This window comes from Ranitomeya variabilis, chromosome 6 (assembly GCF_051348905.1).
Source record: "Ranitomeya variabilis isolate aRanVar5 chromosome 6, aRanVar5.hap1, whole genome shotgun sequence".
In the NCBI taxonomy this organism is placed as follows: domain Eukaryota; kingdom Metazoa; phylum Chordata; class Amphibia; order Anura; family Dendrobatidae; genus Ranitomeya; species Ranitomeya variabilis.
The window spans coordinates 193,760,474-193,788,276 of record NC_135237.1 but is presented as its reverse complement, the minus strand read 5'-3'; the positions used below and the strand labels follow the sequence as shown (position 1 = coordinate 193,788,276).

At 49.0% G+C, this 27,803-nt stretch overlaps 1 long non-coding RNA gene across 1 annotated transcript in view; it reads right to left on the bottom strand.

Annotated features, from left to right (window-relative positions):
- LOC143781056 (uncharacterized) overlaps positions 1 to 23,074 on the bottom strand; it is a 111,126-nt gene extending 88,052 nt beyond the window's left edge. Inside the window, exons 1-2 of the long non-coding RNA XR_013216520.1 lie at positions 22,943 to 23,074; positions 18,643 to 18,732 (exon numbers count right to left, since the gene is read on the bottom strand). This is a non-coding gene — a long non-coding RNA (uncharacterized LOC143781056). The remainder of the gene's footprint in view (positions 1 to 18,642; positions 18,733 to 22,942) is intronic.
- Positions 23,075 to 27,803: the final 4,729 nt, after the last annotated feature.

Genomic DNA, 27,803 nt, shown 5'->3' with positions numbered 1-27,803 from the left:
CCGCCAGTTGCCGTCCAGAAGTGCTGTACGCACAGTCAACAGTCCCTCCTCTGTTATTGGGGTTCAGTAACGTCAGCTGTTCCCCTGCTGTGTGTGTGGCAATCCCTCCTACCTCCTCCTACCTCCTCCAACCTCCTCCTCCTCCACCTGCCCCTGGGCTCCAACACCGCCAGTTGCCGTCCAGAAGTGCTGTACGCACAGTCAACAGTCCCTCCTCTGTTATTGGGGTTCAGTAACGTCAGCTGTTCCCCTGCTGTGTGTGTGGCAATCCCTCCTACCTCCTCCAACCTCCTCCACCCGTCCCTGGGCTCCAACACCGCCAGTTGCCGTCCAGAAGTGCTGTACGCACAGTCAACAGTCCCTCCTCTGTTATTGGGGTTCAGTAACGTCAGCTGTTCCCCTGCTGTGTGTGTGGCAATCCCTCCTACCTCCTCCAACCTCCTCCTCCTCCACCCGTCCCTGGGCTCCAACACCGCCAGTTGCCGTCCAGAAGTGCTGTACGCACAGTCAACAGTCCCTCCTCTGTTATTGGGGTTCAGTAACGTCAGCTGTTCCCCTGCTGTGTGTGTGGCAATCCCTCCTACCTCCTCCTACCTCCTCCAACCTCCTCCTCCTCCACCTGCCCCTGGGCTCCAACACCGCCAGTTGCCGTCCAGAAGTGCTGTACGCACAGTCAACAGTCCCTCCTCTGTTATTGGGGTTCAGTAACGTCAGCTGTTCCCCTGCTGTGTGTGTGGCAATCCCTCCTACCTCCTCCTACCTCCTCCAACCTCCTCCTCCTCCACCTGCCCCTGGGCTCCAACACCGCCAGTTGCCGTCCAGAAGTGCTGTACGCACAGTCAACAGTCCCTCCTCTGTTATTGGGGTTCAGTAACGTCAGCTGTTCCCCTGCTGTGTGTGTGGCAATCCCTCCTACCTCCTCCAACCTCCTCCTCCTCCACCCGTCCCTGGGCTCCAACACCGCCAGTTGCCGTCCAGAAGTGCTGTACGCACAGTCAACAGGCCCTCCTCTGTTATTGGGGTTCAGTAACGTCAGCTGTTCCCCTGCTGTGTGTGTGGCAATCCCTCCTACCTCCTCCAACCTCCTCCTCCTCCACCCGTCCCTGGGCTCCAACACCGCCAGTTGCCGTCCAGAAGTGCTGTACGCACAGAGCCAAACACCTCGCCAATGTGTTAGTGGGGTTCAGCACCGCCAGCTGTTCCCCTGCTGTGTATACGGCAACGTGTACTGCGACCGCCACGCAGGCACAACAAGTTAAATGTAAGGGAACCTGACCCCCCCCCCCCCCCCCAGGCGTTTGTTACTGAAGGAGCCACCTTGTGCAGCAGTAATGATGCAAAGGGAAAAAGTGCCTCTTTTCGTGATGCTCCTTGCACATGCTGAACCAAACACTTATGAAATGTGTCCCCACACAGCGTTAAACCGTCCGGTAGGTGGAACTTTCCTTTGTCGTGTGACGCAGCACAGCCATCATTTTTACCCCCTTGGCGCCGTGCGCCGCCTCCTCAGCGTTGTTTTAATCTGTCCCGGAGCCTGCGCTGTTAGGTTAGCCCTTGGCCATGCACACATGTTGCGCTGCCCGTCTTCTGACCTCATTTGGTGTCAGGCTGGCTGCGCCTGTGCGGGTGCGCTGGCCGAGATCCCGCCTCGCAGTGTCGTCTAATGTAATCCCACCGCGGGCCTGTGATCCGTGCCCGTGCGCAGTGCATATCCTCTCCTCTCACTCCACTCCCTACGGCTTCTTCAGACTGTGCGATGTCAGCTGGTCCCTAATAGCATGCCACGGCCGTGACACCGCACAGTCTGAAAAAGCCGTAGGGAGGGGAGTGAGAGGAGAGGATATGCACTGCGCACGGGCACGGATCACAGGCCCGCGGTGGGATTACATTAGACGACACTGCGAGGCGGGATCTCGGCCAGCGCACCCGCACAGGCGCAGCCAGCCTGACACCAAATGATGTCAGAAGACGGGCAGCGCAAAATGTGTGCATGGCCAAGGGCTAACCTAACAGCGCAGGCTCCGGGACAGATTAAAACAACGCTGAGGAGGCGGCGCACGGCGCCAAGGGGGTAAAAATGATGGCTGTGCTGCGTCACACGACAAAGGAAAGTTCCACCTACCGGACGGTTTAACGCTGTGAGGGGACACATTTCATAACTGTTAGGTTCCGCATGTGCAAGGACCATAATTAAAAGAGCTAAGTTTACCTTTTCCAGCATTAGTGCTGTACACAATGGCTCTTTCAGCTACAAACGCCTGGGGGGGGGGGGTTAAAGGTTTCCTTTCAACTTGCTCGAGTGCAGGCTTCGGCCTACACTCCGCTCCCCCTGCTCCTCCTGCTGACCCTGGGCTCCAACACCGCCAGTTGGGGCCCGGTACTGCTAGCTGCACAGAGAAAAACACCTCGCCAATGTGTCAGTGGGGTCCAGCACCGCCAGCTGTTCCCCTGCTGTGTAGCCGGCAATGTGTCCTGCAAAAGTCACGCAGACACAACACACCCAAAGCTGCCGCCTGTGCAGGCTTCGGCCTACACTCCCCTCCCCCTGCTCCTCCTCCTCCTGCTCCTCCTCCTGCTGTCCCTGGGCTCTAACACACCGCCAGTTTTTGCCCAGATGTGCTAGCTGCACAGAGAAAAACACCAGCCAATGTGTCAGTGGGGTCCAGCACCGCCAGCTGTTCCCCTGCTGTGCAGCCGGCAACGTGTCCTGCAAAAGCCACGCAGACACAAGAACTGAAATTGAAGGGAACCTGTCCCCCCTCCCCCAGGCGTTTTTACGTTATCCAGCCACCTTGTACAGCGGTAATGCTGCATGTGTGCAAGGTGGCTCAGAAACGTATTCTCCTCGCACATGTGGAACTGAAAACACGTCTGCAATGTGTCCTCTGTGTGACCATTTAACCGTCCCGGTGGTGTGACTTTCCTTTGTAATGACACGCTGCAACCCCCTTGGTAGCGCTGCCCGTCTTCTGGCATCATGGTTTGGCTGCCTGCGCCTCTGCGGCCGCCCTGACCCACACAACGCCCCTCGGTGTCTTATTTATTGGGACTGCGAGGGTGTGATTGATGGGCAGGATCAGTGCATCAGTTCGCCTGTCCCTCCTCTCCTTCCGCCTTCTTCGGACTGTGCGGCTTCATGGCCGTGGCATGCGATAAGGGATCAGATGACGCCGCACAGTCTGAAGCGGGTGTAAGGACCCGAGTGTGAGAGGCGAACATATGTGCTGCGCCAGGCCCTGAATCCCAGCCCCGCAGTGTTTTAACAATGTTAAGACACTGCGGGGCTGGGATTCATGGGCATCGCGAACCGCACCGGCCGACATTACATGATGCCAGAAGATGGGCAGCGCTAACGGCGCTAGGCCAGGGGATAACACGACAGCGCAGACTCCTGTACAGCAAATAACAACGCTCGGGAGGCTGCACCCAGCACCAAGGTGGGATTCTTGACACCTGTGCTGCGTCTCATTACAAAGGGAACTCTCGCCTCCATTACACAGTTTGACTGTCTAAAGGGCTGAATGTTATACGTGTTCCATTCAGCGTGTGCAAGGAGAAAAATTACAAGAGCAACCTTTGACTTGCGCAGCACTGCTGCTGCATAAGCTGTGGCTCTTCTACTTTGTAACCCCTGAGGGGGGGTTAAAGGTGACTTTTGAAATCGGTTCAATTAGGCTTCGGCCTACACTCTGCTCCACCTGCAGAGCCCGGGCTCCAACAACGCTAGTTGCTGTCCGGAAGTGCTGGCTGCACAGAGCCAAACACCTCGCCAATGTGTCAGTGGGGTCCAGCACCGCCAGCTGTTCCCCTGCTGTGTAGCCGGCAACGTGTCCTGCAAAAGTCACGCAGACACAACACACCCAAAGCTGCCGCCTGTGCAGGCTTCGGCCTACACTCCCCTCCCCCTGCTCCTCCTCCTCCTGCTCCTCCTCCTGCTGTCCCTGGGCTCTAACACACCGCCAGTTTTTGCCCAGATGTGCTAGCTGCACAGAGAAAAACACCAGCCAATGTGTCAGTGGGGTCCAGCACCGCCAGCTGTTCCCCTGCTGTGCAGCCGGCAACGTGTCCTGCAAAAGCCACGCAGACACAAGAACTGAAATTGAAGGGAACCTGTCCCCCCTCCCCCAGGCGTTTTTACGTTATCCAGCCACCTTGTACAGCGGTAATGCTGCATGTGTGCAAGGTGGCTCAGAAACGTATTCTCCTCGCACATGTGGAACTGAAAACACGTCTGCAATGTGTCCTCTGTGTGACCATTTAACCGTCCCGGTGGTGTGACTTTCCTTTGTAATGACACGCTGCAACCCCCTTGGTAGCGCTGCCCGTCTTCTGGCATCATGGTTTGGCTGCCTGCGCCTCTGCGGCCGCCCTGACCCACACAACGCCCCTCGGTGTCTTATTTATTGGGACTGCGAGGGTGTGATTGATGGGCAGGATCAGTGCATCAGTTCGCCTGTCCCTCCTCTCCTTCCGCCTTCTTCGGACTGTGCGGCTTCATGGCCGTGGCATGCGATAAGGGATCAGATGACGCCGCACAGTCTGAAGCGGGTGTAAGGACCCGAGTGTGAGAGGCGAACATATGTGCTGCGCCAGGCCCTGAATCCCAGCCCCGCAGTGTTTTAACAATGTTAAGACACTGCGGGGCTGGGATTCATGGGCATCGCGAACCGCACCGGCCGACATTACATGATGCCAGAAGATGGGCAGCGCTAACGGCGCTAGGCCAGGGGATAACACGACAGCGCAGACTCCTGTACAGCAAATAACAACGCTCGGGAGGCTGCACCCAGCACCAAGGTGGGATTCTTGACACCTGTGCTGCGTCTCATTACAAAGGGAACTCTCGCCTCCATTACACAGTTTGACTGTCTAAAGGGCTGAATGTTATACGTGTTCCATTCAGCGTGTGCAAGGAGAAAAATTACAAGAGCAACCTTTGACTTGCGCAGCACTGCTGCTGCATAAGCTGTGGCTCTTCTACTTTGTAACCCCTGAGGGGGGGTTAAAGGTGACTTTTGAAATCGGTTCAATTAGGCTTCGGCCTACACTCTGCTCCACCTGCAGAGCCCGGGCTCCAACAACGCTAGTTGCTGTCCGGAAGTGCTGGCTGCACAGAGCCAAACACCTCGCCAATGTGTCAGTGGGGTCCAGCACCGCCAGCTGTTCCCCTGCTGTGTAGCCGGCAACGTGTCCTGCAAAAGTCACGCAGACACAACACACCCAAAGCTGCCGCCTGTGCAGGCTTCGGCCTACACTCCCCTCCCCCTGCTCCTCCTCCTCCTGCTCCTCCTCCTGCTGTCCCTGGGCTCTAACACACCGCCAGTTTTTGCCCAGATGTGCTAGCTGCACAGAGAAAAACACCAGCCAATGTGTCAGTGGGGTCCAGCACCGCCAGCTGTTCCCCTGCTGTGCAGCCGGCAACGTGTCCTGCAAAAGCCACGCAGACACAAGAACTGAAATTGAAGGGAACCTGTCCCCCCTCCCCCAGGCGTTTTTACGTTATCCAGCCACCTTGTACAGCGGTAATGCTGCATGTGTGCAAGGTGGCTCAGAAACGTATTCTCCTCGCACATGTGGAACTGAAAACACGTCTGCAATGTGTCCTCTGTGTGACCATTTAACCGTCCCGGTGGTGTGACTTTCCTTTGTAATGACACGCTGCAACCCCCTTGGTAGCGCTGCCCGTCTTCTGGCATCATGGTTTGGCTGCCTGCGCCTCTGCGGCCGCCCTGACCCACACAACGCCCCTCGGTGTCTTATTTATTGGGACTGCGAGGGTGTGATTGATGGGCAGGATCAGTGCATCAGTTCGCCTGTCCCTCCTCTCCTTCCGCCTTCTTCGGACTGTGCGGCTTCATGGCCGTGGCATGCGATAAGGGATCAGATGACGCCGCACAGTCTGAAGCGGGTGTAAGGACCCGAGTGTGAGAGGCGAACATATGTGCTGCGCCAGGCCCTGAATCCCAGCCCCGCAGTGTTTTAACAATGTTAAGACACTGCGGGGCTGGGATTCATGGGCATCGCGAACCGCACCGGCCGACATTACATGATGCCAGAAGATGGGCAGCGCTAACGGCGCTAGGCCAGGGGATAACACGACAGCGCAGACTCCTGTACAGCAAATAACAACGCTCGGGAGGCTGCACCCAGCACCAAGGTGGGATTCTTGACACCTGTGCTGCGTCTCATTACAAAGGGAACTCTCGCCTCCATTACACAGTTTGACTGTCTAAAGGGCTGAATGTTATACGTGTTCCATTCAGCGTGTGCAAGGAGAAAAATTACAAGAGCAACCTTTGACTTGCGCAGCACTGCTGCTGCATAAGCTGTGGCTCTTCTACTTTGTAACCCCTGAGGGGGGGTTAAAGGTGACTTTTGAAATCGGTTCAATTAGGCTTCGGCCTACACTCTGCTCCACCTGCAGAGCCCGGGCTCCAACAACGCTAGTTGCTGTCCGGAAGTGCTGGCTGCACAGAGCCAAACACCTCGCCAATGTGTCAGTGGGGTCCAGCACCGCCAGCTGTTCCCCTGCTGTGTAGCCGGCAACGTGTCCTGCAAAAGTCACGCAGACACAACACACCCAAAGCTGCCGCCTGTGCAGGCTTCGGCCTACACTCCCCTCCCCCTGCTCCTCCTCCTCCTGCTCCTCCTCCTGCTGTCCCTGGGCTCTAACACACCGCCAGTTTTTGCCCAGATGTGCTAGCTGCACAGAGAAAAACACCAGCCAATGTGTCAGTGGGGTCCAGCACCGCCAGCTGTTCCCCTGCTGTGCAGCCGGCAACGTGTCCTGCAAAAGCCACGCAGACACAAGAACTGAAATTGAAGGGAACCTGTCCCCCCTCCCCCAGGCGTTTTTACGTTATCCAGCCACCTTGTACAGCGGTAATGCTGCATGTGTGCAAGGTGGCTCAGAAACGTATTCTCCTCGCACATGTGGAACTGAAAACACGTCTGCAATGTGTCCTCTGTGTGACCATTTAACCGTCCCGGTGGTGTGACTTTCCTTTGTAATGACACGCTGCAACCCCCTTGGTAGCGCTGCCCGTCTTCTGGCATCATGGTTTGGCTGCCTGCGCCTCTGCGGCCGCCCTGACCCACACAACGCCCCTCGGTGTCTTATTTATTGGGACTGCGAGGGTGTGATTGATGGGCAGGATCAGTGCATCAGTTCGCCTGTCCCTCCTCTCCTTCCGCCTTCTTCGGACTGTGCGGCTTCATGGCCGTGGCATGCGATAAGGGATCAGATGACGCCGCACAGTCTGAAGCGGGTGTAAGGACCCGAGTGTGAGAGGCGAACATATGTGCTGCGCCAGGCCCTGAATCCCAGCCCCGCAGTGTTTTAACAATGTTAAGACACTGCGGGGCTGGGATTCATGGGCATCGCGAACCGCACCGGCCGACATTACATGATGCCAGAAGATGGGCAGCGCTAACGGCGCTAGGCCAGGGGATAACACGACAGCGCAGACTCCTGTACAGCAAATAACAACGCTCGGGAGGCTGCACCCAGCACCAAGGTGGGATTCTTGACACCTGTGCTGCGTCTCATTACAAAGGGAACTCTCGCCTCCATTACACAGTTTGACTGTCTAAAGGGCTGAATGTTATACGTGTTCCATTCAGCGTGTGCAAGGAGAAAAATTACAAGAGCAACCTTTGACTTGCGCAGCACTGCTGCTGCATAAGCTGTGGCTCTTCTACTTTGTAACCCCTGAGGGGGGGTTAAAGGTGACTTTTGAAATCGGTTCAATTAGGCTTCGGCCTACACTCTGCTCCACCTGCAGAGCCCGGGCTCCAACAACGCTAGTTGCTGTCCGGAAGTGCTGGCTGCACAGAGCCAAACACCTCGCCAATGTGTCAGTGGGGTCCAGCACCGCCAGCTGTTCCCCTGCTGTGTAGCCGGCAACGTGTCCTGCAAAAGTCACGCAGACACAACACACCCAAAGCTGCCGCCTGTGCAGGCTTCGGCCTACACTCCCCTCCCCCTGCTCCTCCTCCTCCTGCTCCTCCTCCTGCTGTCCCTGGGCTCTAACACACCGCCAGTTTTTGCCCAGATGTGCTAGCTGCACAGAGAAAAACACCAGCCAATGTGTCAGTGGGGTCCAGCACCGCCAGCTGTTCCCCTGCTGTGCAGCCGGCAACGTGTCCTGCAAAAGCCACGCAGACACAAGAACTGAAATTGAAGGGAACCTGTCCCCCCTCCCCCAGGCGTTTTTACGTTATCCAGCCACCTTGTACAGCGGTAATGCTGCATGTGTGCAAGGTGGCTCAGAAACGTATTCTCCTCGCACATGTGGAACTGAAAACACGTCTGCAATGTGTCCTCTGTGTGACCATTTAACCGTCCCGGTGGTGTGACTTTCCTTTGTAATGACACGCTGCAACCCCCTTGGTAGCGCTGCCCGTCTTCTGGCATCATGGTTTGGCTGCCTGCGCCTCTGCGGCCGCCCTGACCCACACAACGCCCCTCGGTGTCTTATTTATTGGGACTGCGAGGGTGTGATTGATGGGCAGGATCAGTGCATCAGTTCGCCTGTCCCTCCTCTCCTTCCGCCTTCTTCGGACTGTGCGGCTTCATGGCCGTGGCATGCGATAAGGGATCAGATGACGCCGCACAGTCTGAAGCGGGTGTAAGGACCCGAGTGTGAGAGGCGAACATATGTGCTGCGCCAGGCCCTGAATCCCAGCCCCGCAGTGTTTTAACAATGTTAAGACACTGCGGGGCTGGGATTCATGGGCATCGCGAACCGCACCGGCCGACATTACATGATGCCAGAAGATGGGCAGCGCTAACGGCGCTAGGCCAGGGGATAACACGACAGCGCAGACTCCTGTACAGCAAATAACAACGCTCGGGAGGCTGCACCCAGCACCAAGGTGGGATTCTTGACACCTGTGCTGCGTCTCATTACAAAGGGAACTCTCGCCTCCATTACACAGTTTGACTGTCTAAAGGGCTGAATGTTATACGTGTTCCATTCAGCGTGTGCAAGGAGAAAAATTACAAGAGCAACCTTTGACTTGCGCAGCACTGCTGCTGCATAAGCTGTGGCTCTTCTACTTTGTAACCCCTGAGGGGGGGTTAAAGGTGACTTTTGAAATCGGTTCAATTAGGCTTCGGCCTACACTCTGCTCCACCTGCAGAGCCCGGGCTCCAACAACGCTAGTTGCTGTCCGGAAGTGCTGGCTGCACAGAGCCAAACACCTCGCCAATGTGTCAGTGGGGTCCAGCACCGCCAGCTGTTCCCCTGCTGTGTAGCCGGCAACGTGTCCTGCAAAAGTCACGCAGACACAACACACCCAAAGCTGCCGCCTGTGCAGGCTTCGGCCTACACTCCCCTCCCCCTGCTCCTCCTCCTCCTGCTCCTCCTCCTGCTGTCCCTGGGCTCTAACACACCGCCAGTTTTTGCCCAGATGTGCTAGCTGCACAGAGAAAAACACCAGCCAATGTGTCAGTGGGGTCCAGCACCGCCAGCTGTTCCCCTGCTGTGCAGCCGGCAACGTGTCCTGCAAAAGCCACGCAGACACAAGAACTGAAATTGAAGGGAACCTGTCCCCCCTCCCCCAGGCGTTTTTACGTTATCCAGCCACCTTGTACAGCGGTAATGCTGCATGTGTGCAAGGTGGCTCAGAAACGTATTCTCCTCGCACATGTGGAACTGAAAACACGTCTGCAATGTGTCCTCTGTGTGACCATTTAACCGTCCCGGTGGTGTGACTTTCCTTTGTAATGACACACTGCAACCCCCTTGGTAGCGCTGCCCGTCTTCTGGCATCATGGTTTGGCTGCCTGCGCCTCTGCGGCCGCCCTGACCCACACAACGCCCCTCGGTGTCTTATTTATTGGGACTGCGAGGGTGTGATTGATGGGCAGGATCAGTGCATCAGTTCGCCTGTCCCTCCTCTCCTTCCGCCTTCTTCGGACTGTGCGGCTTCATGGCCGTGGCATGCGATAAGGGATCAGATGACGCCGCACAGTCTGAAGCGGGTGTAAGGACCCGAGTGTGAGAGGCGAACATATGTGCTGCGCCAGGCCCTGAATCCCAGCCCCGCAGTGTTTTAACAATGTTAAGACACTGCGGGGCTGGGATTCATGGGCATCGCGAACCGCACCGGCCGACATTACATGATGCCAGAAGATGGGCAGCGCTAACGGCGCTAGGCCAGGGGATAACACGACAGCGCAGACTCCTGTACAGCAAATAACAACGCTCGGGAGGCTGCACCCAGCACCAAGGTGGGATTCTTGACACCTGTGCTGCGTCTCATTACAAAGGGAACTCTCGCCTCCATTACACAGTTTGACTGTCTAAAGGGCTGAATGTTATACGTGTTCCATTCAGCGTGTGCAAGGAGAAAAATTACAAGAGCAACCTTTGACTTGCGCAGCACTGCTGCTGCATAAGCTGTGGCTCTTCTACTTTGTAACCCCTGAGGGGGGGTTAAAGGTGACTTTTGAAATCGGTTCAATTAGGCTTCGGCCTACACTCTGCTCCACCTGCAGAGCCCGGGCTCCAACAACGCTAGTTGCTGTCCGGAAGTGCTGGCTGCACAGAGCCAAACACCTCGCCAATGTGTCAGTGGGGTCCAGCACCGCCAGCTGTTCCCCTGCTGTGTAGCCGGCAACGTGTCCTGCAAAAGTCACGCAGACACAACACACCCAAAGCTGCCGCCTGTGCAGGCTTCGGCCTACACTCCCCTCCCCCTGCTCCTCCTCCTCCTGCTCCTCCTCCTGCTGTCCCTGGGCTCTAACACACCGCCAGTTTTTGCCCAGATGTGCTAGCTGCACAGAGAAAAACACCAGCCAATGTGTCAGTGGGGTCCAGCACCGCCAGCTGTTCCCCTGCTGTGCAGCCGGCAACGTGTCCTGCAAAAGCCACGCAGACTCAAGAACTGAAATTGAAGGGAACCTGTCCCCCCTCCCCCAGGCGTTTTTACGTTATCCAGCCACCTTGTACAGCGGTAATGCTGCATGTGTGCAAGGTGGCTCAGAAACGTATTCTCCTCGCACATGTGGAACTGAAAACACGTCTGCAATGTGTCCTCTGTGTGACCATTTAACCGTCCCGGTGGTGTGACTTTCCTTTGTAATGACACGCTGCAACCCCCTTGGTAGCGCTGCCCGTCTTCTGGCATCATGGTTTGGCTGCCTGCGCCTCTGCGGCCGCCCTGACCCACACAACGCCCCTCGGTGTCTTATTTATTGGGACTGCGAGGGTGTGATTGATGGGCAGGATCAGTGCATCAGTTCGCCTGTCCCTCCTCTCCTTCCGCCTTCTTCGGACTGTGCGGCTTCATGGCCGTGGCATGCGATAAGGGATCAGATGACGCCGCATAGTCTGAAGCGGGTGTAAGAACCCAAGCGAGAGGCGAACATATGTACTGCGCCAGGCCATGAATCCCAGCCCCACAGTGTTTAAACTATGTCAATACACTGCGGGGCTGTGATTCATGGGCATCGCGAACCGCACCGGCCAACATTAAATGAGGTCAGAAGATGGGCAGCGCTAACAGCGCTAGGCCAGGGGATAACACGACAGCGCAGACTCCTGTACAGCAAATAACAACGCTCAGGAGGCTGCACCCAGCACCAAGGTGGGATTCTTGACATCTGTGCTGCGTCTCATTACAAAGGGAACTCGCGCCTCCAACACAGTTTGACTGTATAAAGGGCTAAATGTTATACGTGTTTCATTCAGCGTGTGCAAGGAGCGAAATTAAAAGAGCAACCTTTGACTTGTGCAGCACTACTGCTGCATAAGCTGTGGCTCTTCTACTTTCTAACCCCTGAGGGGGGGTTAAAGGTTACCTTTGAAATTGGTTCAAGTAGGCTTCGGCCTACACTCTGCTCCCCCTGCAGAGCCCGGGCTACAACACCGCTCGTTGCTGTCCGGAAGTGCTGGCTGCACAGAGCCAAACACCTCGCCAATGTGTCAGTGGGGTCCAGCACCGCCAGCTGTTCCCCTGCTGTGCAGCCGGCAACGTGTCCTGCAAAAGCCACGCAGACACTTGCTCTTGTACCTTCTGCTCCACATCCTGGTTCCAGTACCGTCAGCTGGTTCCGGGCAGAGCCTTTGGCTTAGGTGCCTCCCTCTGGGTATCCGAGTTCCACCAACGTCAGGTGGTCCTTGGTAGTGCTTTCAGGCACGGGTACCTCCTGCTTAGTAACCGGGTTCCAGTAACGTCAGCTGGTCCTCGGTAGTTCCATTGGCTCTTGGACCTTCGGCTACCCATCCGGGTTCCAGCACCGTCAGCTGGTTCTCGGCAGTGTCTTTTGCTCTTGTACCTTCTGCTCCCCATCCTGGTTCCAGTACCGTCAGCTGGTTCCGGGCAGAGCCTTTGGCTTAGGTGCCTCCCTCTGGGTATCCGAGTTCCACCAACGTCAGGTGGTCCTTGGTAGTGCTTTCAGGCACGGGTACCTCCTGCTTAGTAACCGGGTTCCAGTAACGTCAGCTGGTCCTCGGTAGTTCCATTGGCTCTTGGACCTTCGGGTAGCCATCCGAGTTCCAGTTCCATCAGCTGGTTCTCGGCATTTTCTCAGCCTTCTTGTACCTTCTGCTACATTTCCAAGTTCAAGAGACTAAACACGATGACCCGGAAGAACACCCCTAAGATGACGACGACACCAGAGACGACAACCACCGTGATGACGACGACCCTGGAGACGATGACCCTGAAGACCACCCCGATGACGACGACCCCGGAGACCACCCCGATGACGACGACCCCGGAGACGACGACCCTGGAGACGACGACGACCTGGAAGACCGAGAAGCAGAAGAACAAGAGGCTGCAGAACAAAGAGCAGAAGGACATTAAGCATAACACAAAATATCAGAGCAAAAAAATATTATGTAAATTATAAGCAGAAGAAGACTAAGCAGTGTATGGGGGTGAGTCCGTTCCTCCTCGTGGTGCCCCTGGATAAAGCCTGATGCTGCAGGCCAAACTGAACGCGGACAAATGTAACTGGTTTGTGACAGGCAGAACGGAAGGTGTAATCTTCAAACTTTTATAGATAACAACTACGGGAATGCCTGTCACAAATAAGAATATGATGAAGAAGTTGAATATGATGAAGATAATAGTAAAATAAAAAGAATATGAACAATGTAACCCAAAAAATAATAGGTAGAAGATGAAGAAGAAGATGAATAAGGTGAAGAAGTTGATGTCAAAGAAGCTGATGATGAGGATAATTAAGAAGAAAGCGTGGGAGAAGTAAAAAAGAAGGTGAAGGGCGTGGAAGTAGTGAAACATCAATATCTGACATAAAAAAAAAAAAAAATAACATAGTCAAATTCTTTCTAACGCCGAACTTCATAAAAAAAAATTAAAAATCCTGCTATTCTATTACATTGGGCTAAACCTCTGTCCCTTTAATATCTCCGCCACGTCCCCCAATACATCATACATTATTCTTAGTTGTTTTCCTTCATGTAGAATGAACCTACAAGTTTATAAAGGGTTTATTTTAATTCCGATATTTTCGTCCCATTGACTTGCATTGGGATCGGGTATCGGTATCGGATTGGATCCGATATTTTGACGGTATCGGCCGATACTTTCCGATACCGATACTTTCCGATATCGGAAAGTATCGCTCAACACTAATCTTAACCCACTAGCTGCTAAGAGTTTTAAGAAAACTTTACATCGCTCTGTTCTTGCATTTTCTTATCTAGAAATAATACATTAATCCTTTCCCGAGCCATAATACTTCTACTATGTACAGCAATACTACAGTATTGTTGTATACAGTGGCATGTAAAAGTTTGGGAACCCCTCATCAAAATTACTGTTAATGTGATCAGTTAAGCAAGTTGATGTTGAAATGATCTCTAAAAGGGCTAAAGTTAAGGATGACACATTTCTTTTGTAGTTTAGATATTTTTTTTACATTTTAAAAAATTACAAAAAGGAAAATGGGCTGTTGCAAACGGTTTGGCACCCTTGGAGATTTGTGCGCACAAATAACTTGGACGAAGGTTTGAGGGTATGTGCACATGTTGCGGATTTGCTGCGGATCCGCAGCGTTTTTTGAGGTGCAGAAATGCTGCAGATCCGCAATTGATTTACAGTACAATGTAAATCATTGAAAAAAAAAAAAATGCTGTGCACACTTTGCGGAAAATCCGCTGCAGAAACGCTGCGGTTTTAAAGAAATAGCATGTCAATTCTTTTTTGTGAATCTGCAGCGTTTTTGTACCCACTCCATTATAGAAAACCGCAGGGGTAAAAACTGCAGCAAATCCGCAAGAAAACCGCAGCAAAAACGCACAAAAAAACGCTGCAGAACCGCACAAAGAACCGCAGGTGCGTTTTCTGCAAGGAGAGACAGAATCCGCACCAGAAATTCCTAAGCCTAATCCGCAACGTGTGCACATACCCTCAGACCTTAATTAGCCTGTCAGGGTTAAAGCTTGTTCACTTACCATGGTTAGGAAAGGCCAGGTGATGCAAATTTCCCAGTTATAAAAGAAACACAGCCTCCTCTAACCTTGTGCCAAAAAAACAGCAGCCATGAGTTCTTCTAAGCAGCTGCTTAGCACTCTGAAAATAAAAATGGTTGAGGCCCACCAAGCAGGAGTAGGCTATAAGCGTTTTCAAGTTGGATTTTTCTCAGTTTTCTCAGCTCGAAATATAATTAGGAAATGGCAGTTAACAGGAACAGTGGAGGTAGAGATAAGGTCTGGAAGACCAAGCAAAATTTCAGTGAGAGCTGCTCATAGGATTGCTAGCAGCGTCGGACTGGAGCACGTTGGGCCCACCAGAGAAAATCATTCTTGGGCCCACTGTGTAGCTACAAAGAAATAAATACAAGGCCACCCATTATGTGGTAAAACACGCCTATATCAGTGTATAATATAAGGTAGTGCACGTTTTAATTATGTAGCGGGGTTGGGGTAGCCCCCTCATAGAATATAATGTAGCCCCCTCATAGAATATAATGTAGCCCCCCTCATAGAATATAAAGTAGCCTCCCTCATAAAATATAATGCAGCCCCCTCATAAAATAATGTAGCCCCCTCAAAGAATATAATGCAGCCCTCTCTCATAGAATATAATGCAACCCCTTCTCATAGAATATAATGCAGCCCACCTCATAGAATATAATGCAGCACCCCACAAAATATAATGCAGCCCCCTCATAAGGTATAATGCAGTCCCCACCATAGAATAAAATGTAGCACCCTCATAGGGTATAATGCAGCCACCCCGTAGAGTATACTGTAGCACACTCATAGGGCATAATGCAGCCCCCCTCATTTAGTATCATGTCTCCCCCCAGAATATAATGTAGTGCCCTGAGAGAATAATGCAGCTCCACCACAGAATATAATGTAGCCCCCCATAGAGTATGATGTAGCCCCAGAATATAATGTAGTCCCCTGAGAAAATAATGCAGTCCCTCACACAATATAATGTAGCCCCCTCGGAAAGTATAATGCAGCCCCCCTCATTGGGTATAATGCACCCCTCTCCACCTCCATCATTGTTCGACCCCTCCAACCCCATCATTGCCTTCTCCCCCACCACCCCTATCATTTCCCTTTCGACCACCTCCATCATTGCCTTCTCCCCCACCACCCCCATCATCCTTCCCCACCACCCCATCATTGCCAATCTCCCATACACACATCTCCAATACACACACACACCACCGCACCACTGTCTTACACTCACACACAAAGCACCGCAACACATACGCCAGTATGCCAGCAGGTGTCAGTGCCTGGGCCCACCAGTGAGTCCTCCAGTTCTCCAGGTGGCCCAGTATGACCTTGATTGCTAGTGTGGCAAATCAAAACCCCAGCTTGACTTCAAAAGACCTTCAGAAAGATTTAGCAGACTCTGGAGTTGTGGTATATTGTTTTACTGTTCAGAGACACCTGCACAAATATGGCCTTCATGGAAGAGTCATCAGAAGAAGAAACCTTTCCTGCATCCTCGCCATAAAATTCAGAGTCAGAAGTATGCAAATGACCATCTAAACAAGTCAGATGCATTTTGGAAACAAGTAATGTGGACCGATGAGGTTAAACTAGAACTCTTTGGCCACAATGATAAAAGGTATGTGTGGAGAAAAAAGGGCACAGAATTTCAGGAGAAGAACATCTCACCAACCATTAAGCACGGGGATGGAGCAATCATGCTTTGGCGTTGTGTTGCAGCTAATGGCAAGAGGAACATTTGATAGGTAGTGGAAGAATTGGACCCCATGCGAGTTTGTTTTCGACATATTTCCACAAGTATGGAAACTAGGTAATTATCCGTTTTGGTAGCTTCCTAACTCTGGGACCCTCTCTCCTTGGGGCATCGTGAGTTTTGGTGTCAACTACACGTGCCCCAGAGAGGTGTAAGTATTAAATAGTGTAAGTATTTTGATGCAACTAACTGAAAGTTTAAAAAAATCCCCTTTTCTGGGCTAGAGATAACGTGCTGACTGTAGGGACCCCAATGATCCTGAGATTGGGTCAGGTCTGCCATGAGTAATTTTAGAGCCACATACTCGCAACATTTTTGGCGCCTTTTGTCCAGGCTCAGGACCAGCTCCGCTTCCACTCCAGCTCTGTCTCCACCCCTAGAACCTTCTACCGCCCTCTCTTGGAAAAACTCCACTTCTGTACCATGTCGTCATCAATCACACATTAACAGTTCCCATTGAACAAGAAATCACATGCATAGCTATCAGCTTTTGTTTCAACCAAAAGATTTTTTAAGCCACCACCATGACAAGGTAGACTCTTTTGGCAGGGCCCTACTATACTCCAACCTATTAAGCATTTCTTAAAATATCCAATTTAATACTTTAAAGGAATGTGTCCCATACATTTTTAAAATGACCAATAATACCACGTAAAAAGGACAAATACTGTCAAACCATTGCTGGACCACATACTACCACATAGTGACCAAATAGTACCACATACAAGGAACAAAAACTGCTGTACCATGACCAGACCACATATTACCACCACAGTGACTTAATACTACAATACTGATCATTAACCCCTTCATGACCATGGGATTTTTCATTTTTCCGTGTTTGTTTTTCACTCCCCTCCTTCCCAGAGCCATAACTTTTATATTTTTCCATCAATATGGCCATGAGAAGGCTTATTTTTTGCAGGACGAGTTGTACTTTTGAACGACATTATTGGTTTTACCATGTCGTGTACTATAAAACAGGAAAAAAATTCCTAGTGCGGTGAAATTGCAAAAAAAGTGCAGTCCCACACTTGTTTTTTGCTTGGCTTTTTTGCTAGGTTCACTAAATGCTAAAACTGACCTGCCATTATGATTCTCCAGGTCAGTACGAGTTCATAGACACCTAACATGACTAGGTTATTTTTTATCTAAGTGGTGAAAAAAAATTCCAAACTTTGCTAAAAAAAAAAATTGCACCATTTTCTGATACCCGTAGTGTCTCCATTTTTCATGATCTGGGGTCTCTTGAGGGCTTATTTTTTGCGTGCTGAGCTGGCGTTTTTAATGATACCATTTCGGTGCAGATATGTTCTTTTGATCGCCCGTTATTGCATTTTAATGCAATGTCGCAGCGACCAAAAAAACGTAATTCTGGCGTTTCCAATTTTTTTCTCGCTATGCTGTTTAGAGATCAGGTTAATGCATTTTTTTATTGATAGATCGGGTGATTCTGAATGCGGCGATACCAAATGTGTGTAGGTTTGATTTTTTTTTATTGATTTATTTTGATTGGGGCGAAAGGGGGGTGATTTAAACTTTTATATATATTTTTTTTTTCACTTTTTTTCACTTTTTTTTTTTTACTTTTGCCATGCTTCAATAGCCTCCATGGGAGGCTAGAAGCTGGCACAACTCGATCACCTCTGCTACATAGCAGCGATCATCAGATCGCTGCTATGCAGCAGAAATGCAGGTGTGCTATGAGCGCCGACCACAGGGTGGCGCTCACAGCAGGCTGGCATCAGTAACCATAGAGGTCTCAAGGTCCTCTATGGTTACAATGCAGAAGCATCGCTGACCCCCGATCATGTGACGGGGGGTCAGCGATGCGCTCATTTCCGGCCGCCCGGCTGGAAGCGCCGTTTAAATGCCGCTGTCTGCGTTTGACAGCAGCATTTAATTAGTTAATAGCGGCGGGTGACTCGCGATTTCACCTGCCGCTATTGCGGGCACATGTCAGCTGTTCAAAACAGCTGACATGTCCCGGCTTTGATGCCGGCTCACCGCCGGAGCCCTGCATCAAAGCGGGGCTTCTGACCTCGGACGTACTATCCCGTCCGAGGTCAGAAAGAGGTTAATAAAAGAACACAATATTAATATTACCATAAGTGCCATTATATACAGGAGCTCTGTACATAGAATAAATTGTAACGTGTCAGTGTATATGTAATGCAGTGATCACCAGTGACATTATACACAGGAGCTCAGTATATAGTGTCAGTGTCTAGGTAATACAGGGATCACCGTTGACTCTGTATATAGTGTTAGTGTACAGGTAATACAGTCACTCACCAGTGACATTACACATAGGATATTTAAATAGTATATATTGTATAGTGTACATGTAATATAGGGAACGCTAGTGCCATTATACATAGGAGCTTTGTATATAGTATATAGTGTATAATGCCAGTGTGCAAACTGACTCACTGGTGACTTCTCTAGTTGAAGTCATTCATCTTCGCTTTTCTTCTTCATCCAGCACAGACTGCCATCGCTTCTCCCAGCCAGGACTCTTCTCTGCAGAAAATAAAACAGAGTTATTTAGAGCTCTGCTTCCAGAGCACATTATTCACTTTTTCCCAACTTCTACATTGCATAGCTGAATACAGACGTGCACCGACCATTAATATATAATTAGTTATTATGCAACCTACCATTTCAAATATAAATTGTGATCCACCACTATGCCCCCACTAACTATATATAGCCATTTTCCCACCCAATAAATATATAAATTAATTAGCTTCTATACTTTTTCCCTCAAATCATTACCAGTCACACTTCTGCATCCTCAACGCCCCCCACTCTGTACCTCTCGCTCCCCAGATTGATTATACTTACATGCTCCAACCCAATTCATTATATTATGTCCTCTCTCTCCCACCCCCACCCTCTATTCATTATCATCTGCTCTCCCCCACCCTCAATTCATCATCATTTCCTCTCCCCCACCCTCAAAACAGTATACCGTATATACTCGTGTATAAGCCGAGTTTTCAGCACATTTTTTGTGCTGAAAACGACCACCTCGGCTTATACACGAGTCATTGTCCCAGAACCCAGCGGGGGAGAGGGAGCGGTGGAGCAGCGGGTCACAGGAGGCCAGAGCCGGCGGCTGCGGCTGTAACTGATCCCGCTACTAAAGAGAAATGAATATTCACTGCACTGGCAATGAATATTAATTTCTCTTATAGCGCTCACAGTTACAGCTGCAGCCGCAGCTGCGGCTTCGAGCAGCTGTGAAGAAGACCCTTCCTACTTACCTTCCCTGCACTCCCTCGCAGTTTCCTGTTCCAGCTTTCAGCAGCTCCGAGCAATCATGTGTCCCCGGTGAGTGGAGAGAGGTGAATATTCATTACCTTAATGAGCGGGGTCATGTAATCGCTCGGCCACAGGAGCTGCTGCTTTTCTCATGGGGGGCATGCATTCAAGGATAAGGATAAGGAGCCATGCATACCAAGACAGGGATGAGGAGCCATGCAGACAAGGACAGGCATAAGAAGTCATGCATACAGGACAGGGAGCCATGCACACAAGGACAGGGATGGGGGTACAATGCATACCCGGCTTATACTCGAGTCAATATGTTTTCCCAGTTTTTCGTGGCCAAATTAGGTGCCTCGGCTTATACTCGAGTATATATGGTAATTTGATCTCCCCACACTAAATACATTATTTGCTCTCCCCCACCCTCAATTTATTATTTTTTTGCTGCACTCACCCCAATTCATCGACTTTTATTGTCCCCCACCCTCCACCATCAATTAATCATCATTTAGCTCACTAATTCCCCAGTCTCAATAAATCATCACTTACTTCCCCAACTTCAATTTGTCAATATTGTTTGCTGTCTCTCACCCTCAATTCATCATTATTTGCTCTCCACACACCACCCTCAATTCATTATAATTTGCTCATCCCATCGTCAATTCATCATTTGCTGTCCTCCACCCTCAATTCATCATTTGTGCTCTCTCAAGTCAATACATAATCATTCCCATTCAATTCATTCATTTTATATTAAAAAAAAAAAAAAATAAAAGCTTTTCATGCCTACCTCTCATAATACGTATCGCTGCAGGTGCAGCTCCACTTCTGGTATCCTGGTGAGCGACGCGCATAGATGTCAGTGTGTAGGCACCGTCACTAGCGTGTCACAGAAAAGATGGAGGGAGCTGCTCTGTAGCTTCTCTGCAGTTCTCTTTTGATTGCCATGGAGCACCAGGAAAGCTACCTGTGCCGAGATGTGCGCCTCCGATGATGGTGCACCAGTGCACAATACTTTATTTTACCCTGGGGCAAGGTGACTGGGTTCAGGTTCCCCCTCTTTGCTTCTGCTCACCGGGCCCCATACAGCAGTAAAAGGCAGTAATACCCTGATGGTGGCCCTGGATTGCAGTATTACAACATAGAGAACAGGGCTCTACAGTCTGGTTATGAGTGTGGAGGAGATGCACATTTCTTGTCTTCGCCCCATTCACTGTCTATGGGGCACATACAGGTCCTTCTCAAAAAATTAGCATATAGTGTTAAATTTCATTATTTACCATAATGTAATGATTACAATTAAACTTTCATATATTATAGATTCATTATCCACCAACTGAAATTTGTCAGGTCTTTTATTGTTTGAATACTGATGATTTTGGCATACAACTCCTGATAACCCAAAAAACCTGTCTCAATAAATTAGCATATCAAGAAAAGGTTCTCTAAACGACCTATTACCCTAATCTTATGAATCAACTAATTAACTCTAAACACATGCAAAAGATACCTGAGGCTTTTAAAAACTCCCTGCCTGGTTCATTACTCAAAACCCCCATCATGGGTAAGACTAGCGACCTGACAGATGTCAAGAAGGCCATCATTGACACCCTGAAGCAAGAGGGTAAGACCCAGAAAGAAATTTCTCAACAAATAGGCTGTTCCCAGAGTGCTGTATCAAGGCACCTCAATGGTAAGTCTGTTGGAAGGAAACAATGTGGCAGAAAACGCTGTACAACGAGAAGAGGTGACCGGACCCTGAGGAAGATTGTGGAGAAGGACCGATTCCAGACCTTGGGGAACCTGAGGAAGCAGTGGACTGAGTCTGGTGTGGAAACATCCAGAGCCACCGTGCACAGGCGTGTGCAGGAATTGGGCTACAGGTGCCGCATTCCCCAGGTAAAGCCACTTTTGAACCATAAACAGCGGCAGAAGCTGTTTTCTGTTTTCTGATGAAAGCAAATTTTGCATGTCATTCGGAAATCAAGGTGCCAGAGTCTGGAGGAAGACTGGGGAGAAGGAAATGCCAAAATGCCTGAAGTCCAGTGTCAAGTACCCACAGTCAGTGATGGTGTGGGGTGCCATGTCAGCTGCTGGTGTTGGTCCACTGTGTTTCATCAAGGGCAGGGTCAATGCAGCTAGCTATCAGGAGATTTTGGAGCACTTCATGCTTCCATCGGCTGAAATGCTTTATGGAGATGAAGATTTCATTTTTCAGCACGACCTGGCACCTGCTCACAGTGCCAAAACCACTGGTAAATGGTTTACTGACCATGGTATTACTGTGCTCAATTGGCCTGCCAACTCTCCTGACCTGAACCCCATAGAGAATCTGTGGGATATTGTGAAGAGAAAGTTGAGAGACGCAAGACCCAACACTCTGGATGAGCTTAAGGCCGCTATTGAAGCATCCTGGGCCTCCATAACATCTCAGCAGTGTCACAGGCTGATTGCCTCCATGCCACGCCGCATTGAAGCAGTAATTTCTGCCAAAGGATTCCCGACCAAGTATTGAGTGCATAACTGAACATTATTATTTGATGTTTTTTTTGTTTGTTATTAAAAAACACTTTTATTTGATTGGACAGGTGAAATATGCTAATTTATTGAGACAGGTTTTTTGGGTTATCAGGAGTTGTATGCCAAAATCATCAGTATTCAAACAATAAAAGACCTGACAAATTTCAGTTGGTGGATAATGAATCTATAATATATGAAAGTTTAATTGTAATCATTACATTATGGTAAATAATGAAATTTGACACTATATGCTAATTTTTTGAGAAGGACCTGTATGTGTACCTTTGTTTCATTCAGCATGACACTGCAGAGCCCCTATCTTGGGGTTCTAAATCCCAAATCTTACAATTGATGAGTGTCCCAGTGGTCAGACCCCTGATGACCAACAAATTATCCCCTATTTCATAGATAGGGGATGACTTGTGTTTTGGGGAGTAATGCTTTAATGTGCAATTATGTTCTTAGTTTTACTGTCATGACTCATGACATGTCCCTTGCCTTGAGGAAGATTCATGTTATATTTTTTATTGTGTCAACATTTTTTTCTCAGATTCCTTACACTCCTGTGTGAAAGGGTTTGGTCTCAGTGCTAGCCTGGAGGAACACATTTAGATACAGAGAACCAGTTTGGTGGCTCTAAAGAAGTAAACATATATGATACAGTGAGCTGTACGATTTATGCATAGGGGCATTATTAATTTGTCATGTTGGATCACTTTTTTCAAACAAAAACATACTACGTTTAAGTACAATGATGCGGGGGTGCAAATGATCAAATAACTGAAATGCTAGTGAGGCTGATATTAAAGGTGTTGCATTTTTTCAGGGTCTATAAAAATGTCTAAAACCTAGATTATGTAAACAATAGAGGTTACAATGTGAAGTCAAAGCCCATCTTTTAAACTTCATGTAGATTATCTTCTATTTATACAATACATACCATAAGTTGAAGGAGTCGCCCACAATTGACCGTGGCCATGCACATCTAGTCGAAATGTGGCTGGGAGTATGCATATTGTATAATTGCATTCACATGACCGCTCAGTCTCGCGGCCCGCACTGGAGATTCCTGGCAGACTGCTCTGCTGAAGTTGTGAGGATTCACAAGTCTCCAGTTACAGGGAGTCACTCCAAGTATCTGCAGACTTATGTGAAAAACCTGGACAACCCCTTTAAAAGGAACCTGTCATGGCTGCAAATGCTGTTTAGGATTAAACTGCAGATTAAAGTAATCCTAATGCTGTCCAGACACATTGCTGAAAGCATTGCTATTATGAGAAAATTAACTATATTCCTCCTGTGAGATGCCAATTTTCAGTATTATACGGTACATACAACTGAGTCCAATGACCACATGCACTCCAATATTGCTGCAAACGTTAAAAAAAGAAAGGTTCTTTTTTAGCGTTTTTTTTTAATCAAAGAGCAAAAAAGCTATCCAACCACTTCAAAGTACATTTTAATTAATGGATCTTGGAATAAGGCTTCTTTTACACTTGCCGTGTTTTTGCGGGCCATTTTTGCGGGCCATTTTTGCAGCCCCAAGAGAGTTCTATGGGGCCGCAAAAACGGCCCTCAAAAATACATTGGAGTGCCGTGTGCTGTATGGCCATGAGGGCCGTATATACGGCCGTGAAAAAATATCGAGCTTGCTTGATTTTTTTCACGGCTTAGGGACACGGCCACAATACATTTCAATGGTACCGTAAAAACAACGGTAGCTTGTTTTTGCGGTACACCGTATTTGCGAGAAGGTTTTTTGCTGCCCATTTTTGCGGGCAGCAAGAATCACGGCAATATGGCCCGCAAAAAACCGGGTAAGTGTAAAAGAAGACTAAAAATAAGTTTCGGCTGCAATCCCCTGCTGTCCTGTCTGTATAGTCTATTTTGTGTCCTCCCCTGCCCAGGAGATGTGGTATGATCAGACCATGTCCCTGTACGGTCAGACACGGCCATTACACAGTTCACAGCAGGGGCACATTTATAAGATTATCTCAGCACAGGAACATTTTTTTTTTAAAACATGTCCAATAGTATAAGGGTATGTGTCCACGTTCAGGAAACGCTGAGTTTTTGACGCAGCGTTGAGCAGCATGCATAAAAAACACAGCGTCCAGATGTTACAGCATAGTGGAGGGGATTTCATGAAATCCTGTCTCCACTATGCAGTAAAAGACGCATGCGGCACACCCGAGAAAACTCACATGCGGCGCGTCTTTTAAGAACGCAGCATGTCCTTACATTGCAGAAAAAACTCAAGGACAACGCAGGTGACCTGCCAGTGACCTCAGGTGCAGATTTGGTCAGGATTTTACCTGCATAAAATCCTGACCAAATCCTGAAGCAATCCTGAACGTGGACACATACTCCACACTGATGAGGGGCAAATACCCCGAAACAGCTGTCTGTGGATGGATACCATATTTTGGCATAGGTGGTTTTCCTTTATTGAATGCTGCCCTTCCCGTGGTTGTTCCTTCCCGGTGAAAGACCTGGCTATTCATTGCTTGCGTTGAGAAACACGTGATGGTGTCTCCGCGGCTTTTCTACATGCATTTGCATATTTCCCATTAGGGATGGGGGCAGTGTTCTGGATCACTGTGTTGAGAAACACGTGATGGTGTCTCCGTGGTGTTGGATGTTTTGATCTCCCCGAGGTCATTCGCCCTTATGTTTATAGTCTTTTCACTAGGCATTGCTCCTAATAGCCAGTTTCCTACTCCACACTGATGAGGGGCAAACACCCCGAAACAGCTGTCTGTGGATGGATACCATGTTTTGGCATAGGTGGTTTTCCTTTATTGGATGCTGCCCTTCCCGTGGTTGTTCCTTCCCGGTGAAAGACCTGGCTATTCATTGCTTGCGTTGAGAAACACGTGATGGTGTCTCCGCGGCTTTTCTACATGCATTTGCATATTTCCCATTAGGGATGGGGGCAGTGTTCTGGATCACTGTGTTGAGAAACACGTGATGGTGTCTCCGTGGTGTTGGATGTTTTGATCTCCCCGAGGTCATTCGCCCTTATGTTTATAGTCTTTTCACTAGGCATTGCTCCTAATAGCCAGTTTCCTACTCCACACTGATGAGGGGGCAAACACCCCGAAACAGCTGTCTGTGGATGGATACCATGTTTTGGCATAGGTGGTTTTCCTTTATTGGATGCTGCCCTTCCCGTGGTTGTTCCTTTCCGGTGAAAGACCTGGCTATTCATTGCTTGCGTTGAGAAACACGTGATGATGTCTCCGCGGCTTTTCTACATGCATTTGCATATTTCCCATTAGGGATGGGGGCAGTGTTCTGGATCACTGCGTTGAGAAACACGTGATGGTGTCTCCGCGGTGTTGGATGTTTTGCTCTCCCCGAGGTCATTCACCCTTATGTTTATACCTAAGGCCAGACAGGAGATTACCAAAGGTAAATATACAGCAATCCTTCTATTAGGCTATGTGCACACGTTCAGGATTTATTGCAGAAATTTCCTGAGAAAAACCTGAAATTTTCTCCAGGAAATCTGCAAGAAATCTGCATGCGTTTTTTGCATGTTTTTTGCGCGTTTTTACCGCATTTTTGGTGCGTTTTTTTTCCGGACATTTCCCAATGCACTATATAGTGGGAAATCCGCAAAAAAACTTCAAAATTAATAAACATGCTGCGTTTTTTATTTAGGAAAAAATTCCTAAATAAATAATAAAAAAAAAAAATTCCCATAAATACATTTCTTTATCTAAATAAAAAAAAATCACACAATAAAAGTACACATATTTAGTATCGCCGCGTCCGTAACGACCCCACCTATAAAACTATATCACTAGTTAACCCCTTCAGTGAACACCGTAAAAAAAAAAAAAAAAGAGGCAAAAAACAACACTTTATTCTCATACCGCCAAACAAAAAGTGGAATAACACGCGATCAAAAAGACAGATATAAATAAGCATGGTACCGTTGAAAACGTCATCTTGTCAAGCAAAACAAAGCCGCCATACAGCATCATCAGCAGAAAAATAAAAAAGTTATAGCTCTCAGAATAAAGCGATGCAAAAACAATTATTTTTTTATATAAAATAGTTTTTATTGTGTAAAAGCGCCAAAACATAAAAAAATTACATAAATGAGGTATCGCTGTAATCGTACTGACCTGAAGAATAAAACTGCCTTATCCTTTTTACCAAACGCGGAACGGTATAAACGCCCCCCCCTAAAAGAATTTCAGGAATTGCTGATTTTTGTTCATTCCGCCTCCCAAAAATCGGAATAAAAAGCGATCAAAAAATGTCATGTACCCGAAAATGGTACCAATAAAAATATCAACTCGTCCCGCAAAAAACAAGATCTCACATGACTCTGTGGACCAAAATATGGAAAAATTATAGCTCTCAAAATGTGGTGATGCAAAAACTATTTTTTGCAATAAAAAGCGTCTTTTAGTGTGTGATGGCTGCCAACCATAAAAATCTGCCCAAAAAACGCTATAAAAGTAAATCAAATCCCCCTTCATCACCCCCTTAGTTAGGGAAAAATAATACAATTTAAAAAAATATATTTATTTCCATTTTCCCGTTAGGCTACTTTCACACTAGCGTTGGTACGGGGCCGTCGCACTGCGTCGGCCCGACGTACCGACGCATGCTGTGCAAGCGCCGCACAACAGGGGCAGCGGATGCTGTTTTTCCAGGCATCCGCTGCCCCATTGTGAGGTGTGGGGAGGTGGGGGCGGAGTTCCAGCCGCGCATGCGTGGTCGGAAATGGTGGACCGTCGGCACAAAAAAAGTTACATGTAACGTTTTTTGCTGCCGGCGGTCCGCCACAACACGACGCAACCATCGCACGACGCTTGCGACGTGTGTCAATATGTCGCTAATGTTAGTCTATGGGGAAAAAATGCATCCTGCAGATGACTTTGCAGGATGCGTTTTTTCGCCAAAACGACGCATTGCGACATATGCAAAAAAACACTAGTGTGAAAGTAGCGCTAGGGTTAGGACTAGGGTTAGGGCTAGGGTTAGGGTTGGGGTTAGGGCTAGGGTTAGGGCTGGGGTTAGGGTTGGGGTTAGGGTTTCAGTTAGAATTGGGGAGTTTTCACTGTTTAGGCACATCAGGGGCTCTCCAAACGCGACATGGCGTCCGATCTCAACGCGTTTGTTTGCGTTAAAAATGCATGCGTTTTTATAGAAAAAAAACAGAACACACACTGAAAAGTCACCCACCACCATCAAGGTGATAAAGGGATCCAAACCCTAACCCTAACCCTACCCCTAAACTCACCCCTAACCGTTTAATGAACATTTTCTGACAGTCATAGTGCCACGTATTTCAGTGCCACGTATTTCAGTGCCACGATATTTCAGTGCCACGATATTTCAGTGCCACGTCTTTCAGTGCCACGATATTTCAGTGCCACGTATTTCAGTGCCATGATATTTCAGTGCCACGTCTTTCAGTGCCACGTATTTCAGTGCCATGATATTTCAGTGCCACGATATTTCAGTGCCACGTATTTCAGTGCCACGATATTTCAGTGCCACGTCTTTCAGTGCCACGTATTTCCGTGCCATGATATTTCAGTGCCACGTATTTCAGTGCCACGTATTTCAGTGCCACGATATTTCAGTGAAATACGTGTCACTGAAATATCGTGGCATTTACGTGAAATACGTGGCACTTATATACGTGGCACTTATATACGTGGCACTTATATACGTGGCACTTATATATGTGGCACTTATATACGTGGCACTTATATACGTGGCCACTGAAATATTGTGGCACTTATATACATATATACGTATATACGTATATAAAT